General features: G+C 34.8%; 1 pseudogene; it reads right to left on the bottom strand.

Annotated features, from left to right (window-relative positions):
• Positions 1 to 5,740: 5,740 nt before the first annotated feature.
• The window catches only part of LOC144257195 (elongation factor 1-beta pseudogene), a 38,781-nt pseudogene continuing 37,167 nt past the window's right edge, over positions 5,741 to 7,354 (bottom strand).

Below are 7,354 nucleotides of genomic sequence, written 5' to 3'. Positions count from 1 at the left end.
CTACAGAGCTGCCTATCCAAAAAGTTTTAATTAATATATATATATATATATATATATATATATATATATATATATTTAATTTTGAAATAAATTCTCAACTCTTTTACTGACAAATTTTAAGTATGTTTGGAATGCAAGGGTATATAAATCCGCTTCTGAACAGTACCATTGTTTTAATAGAAATACCCATCAAGTATTTCTGATGAGAATTTAATGATTCCCATTAAAATGAACTATAAATATAAAATCTTGAGGATTTTAAAGTTTAGATAAAAAAGAAAGAATGTAAAATCAGTGATAATTTTATGCCATTGCATGTTGAGATTATAATATTTTTATCTATTGATTAGGAAATCATATGAGAAACTAATTCATCTGTTTATTTTACTTTTTCAAATGTGGATACTGAGAACATTTAGCTTCCCTGTATAACTCATGTTATCCTTCTGCATCAAAGTGCTGCTCCAAATCTGTGCTCTGTGCTCCTAATTTAAGTCAATCCCTCATTTGTGCTTAGTTCACATCCCCGTCAACTGCTCAAATACACCCGACTCCAGCAATTTTCTTCTTTCTCTCCAGAATTCAGTTTCTCAATTGCATTATTTTCATCTGCACATAGGCATGCTATTGTTCCTCCCATTCAAAAAGAAATATCCTAACCTCATTTCAACTGCTATTTGCTACTCCCTTGATATAAAATTCCCCTGGATGTGTTCTCCAAACAGTCTCCAATCCCACTCTTGTCATTCTTTTAAAACCACCCTGTTCCCTTCACTGAAACAGCTCTCATCAAAGTTAACCTAAAACTTCTCATTGTCCACCCATTGCATCTACTGATTGGAAATGTTAGTTGTTCTACCACATGGCTATTAAAAAGTTGCTAACTTCCTCCTCCTGATGTACTTTCTTCTTTCTAATTTACAGGGCCTTGCTCTCTGTAGATGGTGGTATTAAGGAGATCTTGTAGATAGTGGTATTAAGAAGACAGAAGTGATAAAAAGTGATCTATTGAGAAATTTCAGCCTAGCAATCATCTTGAAAACAGACCACTTTACAACAGCAGCTTTTATGAGGCTTTCACTGCAGAATGGAGTTACAAGCTGCCTCTGATATCTACTACTAAAGAAATTAAATAAAGGCATAGAATATCCCAACCAGAAGGGAATCATCTAGTTTGTTCCTTTCCCCAGCTATTCAGTGGTACAGCTGGAACTCAGAGTACTTTTCTCCTAATCAAGGGTTATTCCCAGTACCCCACTGATTGCTATTATGTGCACTCAATAGTGGATTATAAACATCAACTATTGTTAGCTGACAACAAGCGTTGTGTGTGTTTGTAATACAGTTATGAAGAAAGTGGAGCACATTTTCTCCTGTGTAGTCTGCCCCTAGGCAAGCAAAACCACATAAAAGTATTTTACCTAGAACTTAAAGTGCAATATGAATAGTGTTTTAGCACCTAGTCACCACTTGTAAAAACACCTCCATGGGAAACAGCATATGAGACTGTAATTCATTTCACTGAGTGTGTACATCTGTTTCAGCTCCACAAGCAAGAGAGGGAAGCCCTCAGAATCATTCTTCTGTTTCTTCTTGGGAATGTGCATCAAAACAACAGTGGTAGCTGGAGCAGAGGGAAGTGCAGCATTTCTTGAGAGTTGAGAAAACAGACTTTAATGTGTTTGCTGTTAACCTATCGTCATCAACAGAGTAATAGTTCTTGTTTTTATACTTAAGGTTTTGAAGTATTACTAAAATAAATGCTAATGTTCTGCTTGATTTAATAAATAATACCGAATTATGTATTGCAATCTGTTTTAGTCAGCTTCTGCACTGCTGTGTCCAAAAGATCTGACAAGAACAATTAGAGGGGAAAGTGTTTATTTTAGGGTTCATAATTTCAGAGGTCTCAGTCAATAGATAGATGACTCCATTGTTCTGGGCCTAAAATGAAGCAGAACATCATGGTGGAAGTGTAAGGTGGAGGATAGAGGCTCAGGAAATGGCCACCAAGAAGCAGAAAAAGACTAAGCTCAGTTCACAAAATACATACTCCAAAGGCACAATCCCAGTGCCCCACTTCTTCCAGCCAAACCCTACCTGCATCTAACAGATTGGAAATGTTAGTTGTTCTATCAAATGGATATTAAAAAGTTGATAACTTCATCCTCCTGGTGTACTTTCCTCCTTCTAATTTACCATAGTTACCACTCAGTTAATCCCTATCAGGGGATTAATTCACTGATTGGATTAAGGCTCTCAACCCAATCATTTCAGCTCTAAACTTTCTTGCATTGTCTCACACATGAGCTTTTGGTGGATACCTAATACCCCCATCAAGATAACTAACACCCTCCTTCTCTATATTTTTAACTTTTGTACATGTGATAGGTTCTTCCCAGGTTCTTCCCCATTCTATTCTCTAAAACATGTGATTATGTTGATTTATATGGCAAAAGAGGCTTTGCAGAAGAGACCAAGTTTAAGGATCTTGAGAAGGGAGATTATGCACCCTTAAAAGCTGAGAACTTTTCCCTGCTATAAACAGCAATAATCCCAAGTATGGAAAGGGGGTGGAAAACTGAGATGTGAAATGGTTTCTATTCACTATTGCTGGCTTTGAAAACATTGGATGAGGGCAAACATATTCAGTTGGCGTCTAGAAGCTGGGAAAGGAAAGGAAACAGATTCCACAGGAGCCTCCAGAGAAGATCATAACACTAACAATTCCTTGGTTTTAGTCTGTGAGATTTCTGACCTATAGATAATAAATGTGTATTATTATAAGCCCCTTAATATAGGACAACTTGTTTTGGCACAGAAAGAAAACTCATAATATGTTTGTCAAGAAGCACTTTCTCACAGTCTATAACCCAGGTATTAACTTGGACCTCCTTGCTTGTTAAAATCAGGATAACAAATGAAAATTCCAGTCCAATGGTTATGAAACCCAAAATTTGAATGAACAGTAAGGATAGAGGGTAGTTCTCATGTGTGCACTTGAATGATAACTTCATTTCACTGCCCACTCTTAAAATAACACAGACAAGTAGAATTTAGCTGTTTTCCTGTATAACTGCCAAAATAATTTTATGCAAGAGATTTTACTGAAGACTGAAAATCCATGCTATATAAATAAAAAATATATAAAATCAGCTGTTTTTCAAAAAAATGTCGATTTATCTTTTCTTTAGTAGATACAGAATCTGGTCATGTTGTTTTTCCCTCAAGTTTTATTGAATGTACTTTATAACTTTTTCTCTACTAAACCTCAAAAACCTCCAGTTTTGACTTCCTTTTCCCCACCTAGTTGCTTATTAAGAGTATTCCTTATATAAAATACTTTTTTTTTCTCTAAGAGCAGCTATCATTTTTTCCCTTTTATATAAAAATTGACTATATATTTTATTCTATAATCCATGAAGATACCATTCTCCTTTCTCCAACCTTCCTTATTCCTTAGCATGGAACAAAGAAAAATATTTTGCATACATAAATAAAATGAACCCATTAAATTCTAATATGTTGATCCAGGGATATAGCTCAGTTGGTAGAGTGCTTGCCTTACATGCACACACCCCCCCACACACACACACACACAAATCTAATATGTTGTAACCACCATTCTCATGGATCACTGAAAAAAAAAGAATGTTCAACTGTGATCTTTTTTAAAATATTTATTTATTTTTTATTCAATATTTATTTATTTATTTATTTATTTATTTTTAGTTGTAGTTGGACACAATACCTTTATGTTATTTATTTATATGTGGTGCTGAGGATCGAACTCAGAGCCTTGCACGTGCTAGGGTGAGCACTTTACCGCTGAGCCACAACCCCAGCCCCAACCCTAAGCTTTTGATTAAATCAAATTTCTATTATTTTAACTTCACATACAAAAATTATATATCCAGTTTATTCCTCAGTGTACTGTTTTGATTTATAAAACAACATGTTACTGCTAAATAGGGTATGTATCCAAGTATTTTGCAGATAGTATCTAATTTATTTAATCAACCCCACTAATACAAATTACTAAATAGTATTTGATACTAACAGCTAGCACATGTAATTTGTCATTTATTTTTCAATATATCCATAAAATTAGTATTAATATCCCCCATGATATTGATAAAGAATGTAGCACACAGAGATATTTAAATAATTTTCCAAGTGACAAAGAAGTAATAAACCATGGACCATACACAGGGTAGCCTGACATAATGATACTCCTTCTGCCCTGCAGTGTGTAATTTTATGCAGTTGAATTCCAAATAAGCAAACTTAAGTTCTAAGAATTCAACTAATGTTCAAGGATTAGCTTTCCAAATTCCATCCCTATAGCATACCAAAGACCATGAGCTTTCTACTACCCTATGATTTGCAGGATATAAAAGATACACAACCCCAAAGAGACAAATATTTGAGATAATCACATTAACCCTTTTTTGCCTAAAGCTTTGTACTCTTTACAACTAACAAGAGTAAATATTTTGTACTAATAAAAGATCTGATTTCAAACTTAATGCTTATACAGATATTCCTGAAAAAATATACAAGGAAAAAAAGAAGTATTGATTCCAAGAAAACAAAAGTATCTGAAAGAATGTGGGTAAAAGAAGATAATTTTCACAAAATTTAATTAGATTTAGAATTTTGTATAATATATACTAACTATTGAAAAAACTATTGATTTTTCAAAGGTACACTTATGATAGAAGTACCTAGCATTCTAAATGACAGAGTAAGCACTAAACTGCCTTTTTCCTCTTTTTATTCAAAGAAGGATAATATATGCATTATGAACAGAATTTAAAATTCCTGAAAAAGAATTATTTTATAGTCAACCAATACCTTTATTCCTCAGATATTGCTGCTCAGGAGAAATATGGTTTCCCAATATTTCCTTCTTGTACTTTAAGAAAGAAGGGGTTTCTTCAGAATAATGTTAAGAATGTAAAAGATGCAAAGAATCTTTGCTTAAGAAACCACATTAAACCTGACTTGGCTTCATAAGGCTAGATTAAAAAATTCATAAAACAAGAAAGTTTTTAATTACAGACAAATTAAATTTGGAACTTCAAGCTTCAAGATGTATATTTAGTCTATAAAATTTTGCAGCTCCTATAAAAACACTAACTAAAATGAAACACAACTCTAAACCACAAATAAAAAATGCAGTTTTAATATAACCAATTATCACTAGATTTTCACACCTACAAAATGAAAAAAATTGCTGTAATCATCAGGATATTTATGATGCATTTGCAGAGTCCTTTAGTTCTTAGACAGACTTGCTCCAATCTGGTAGGAAATAATAGTGAAGGTACAAAAGAAGGTCAAGTATAATGAAGCACAGGGTGTCATTTGGTCATTAAAAGAAAAAAATATTTCTTCTAATTAGCCAACTTGACTTAGAGGTACTTTGTGGGGGGAAAAAGCAGAAAAGATAAAGATCATGCCACTTAGAAAAAAATATTTAAAAAAACTACATGCCTATTAAGTTTTGACAAAAATAGAATGAACAGTGAAAAGGTTAATATTAATTATTAACTGTATAGCACGTGTCAATCACTCTGAGATAAGCAGTTGACATGAATTCCTAAAGCAACTCTCTTTTCAAAGACTAAGAAGTATCTAGTGCTTTTGTTTAGACAACAAATGTTTGTTGAGTGTTGTTTTTTTTTAACTTTTATTTTTCAAGCTTTTATTTAAGGGCAAAGATCCAGGTTGGAATTTAGATATTATTGAAGGCAGCCATGTCCATGAACTGCATATATTCCTCAAGAGCAGTGACCTGCTCCTGTAGTGTGTCTGTGCTGACTTCATCATCTTCTACTATACTCTGTACTTAAAATATCTTAATTTCATATCCCACCAGAACTAGAATACAGGATACCCAGACCAAGCTGTCTGCATAAATGATTCTCATACACTCCTTTAATTTTGCCATATCTGTCTCATTATCCAAAGATAAGTAAGACTTAGCAACAAGCACAGGTTTTTGTCTTTCTTTGACTCTCACTGTGCCAGACATTCTCTCCTTTGCCTCTTCACTTTCCTCCTTTTTATCATATCCAGTGAGATTGGTGTTTAACTATTACTATCCAAAGCACCAGTTTCTATGGCATCTTCTACATTGGCAGAGCTATACTTGACCAAAGCTTTCTTCACTCCTGCCAGGTTGGCCTTTTCTTTCTCATAAGACATGATGTGATGGGCTGGGAATGTGGCTCGGGATGTGGCTCAAGAGGTAGCGCGCTCGCCTGGCATGCCTGCGGCCCGGGTTCGATCCTCAGCCCACATGCAAAACAAAGATGTTGTGTCCGCCGAAAACTAAAAAATAAATATTAAAAATTCTCTCTCTCTCTCTCTCTCTCTCTCTCTCTCTCTCTCTCTCTCTCTCTCTCTCTCTCCCCCCTCAAAAAAAAAAAAAAGACATGATGTGATTATGTCAGTGCCAGCAAGCCTGCTTCACGTACTGCCCCATCTGCCTGTGTTTGCACCACCCTTTATAGCTCTTGTCCATCAGGTAATCATTGAACACCTGTTCAGCTGGATTTTCAGGCCTCCAAAATCATTTGTGTTGGGTATAACTGGAAGCCAGGGAATAGCAGAAGGAAAGGGCACAAGTGGTCAGAGAGAAAGAAAGGATTATTGAACAGTGAGTACAAGGTGTTATGCTAAGTGCTGTGGGGGAGTGTATTACTCAGCTTCAGTAACTGTAACAAAATACCTTTGAAAAAAAATAATTTAAAGTGGGAAAGATTTATGTTGGCTCAGGCTTCCAGAGTCAGTCCATAGCAACTTGGTACTATGGGACCATGATAAGTCAGAGAATATTATGGTGAAGAAGGAGGGGGGCAAAGCTGCTCACTCATAGTGGCCAGAAACTAAAAGAGATTAAAAGAGAGAAAGAAAGAAAGGGGATAGGGATAAAATACAGTCTTCAGAGGACTGGCCCAGTGACCTACTTCCTCTAACATTGCCTACCTCCTAAAGTTTACACCACCTCCCAATAACAACACAAGCCGGCAACCAAGCTTTTAGCACATGACCTTTGGGAAATATTTCAGATCCAAAATAACAGGGATTATAATAACCCTGACCCTAATCATCAACAAAATAATAGAACACTATATTCCACTGAAATACAAAGTGAAAAGCCTAGTGATACAGATAAGATACATAATATAATTAGAATAACAAGCATTACAGACTTCTGTAAAATTTCTCTAGAAAGATTGGTTCCCTGATAACCTGCAGTTACCAAAATCTGTAGATGTTCAAGTCCCTTTAAAATAACATAATATTTGCTAATAGCCTAAGTTTATATTCCTGTATACTTTGT

The sequence above is a fragment of the Urocitellus parryii genome, chromosome 10 (assembly GCF_045843805.1).
Source record: "Urocitellus parryii isolate mUroPar1 chromosome 10, mUroPar1.hap1, whole genome shotgun sequence".
Classification (NCBI taxonomy): domain Eukaryota; kingdom Metazoa; phylum Chordata; class Mammalia; order Rodentia; family Sciuridae; genus Urocitellus; species Urocitellus parryii.
This window is presented reverse-complemented; position numbering and strand designations above follow the sequence as displayed.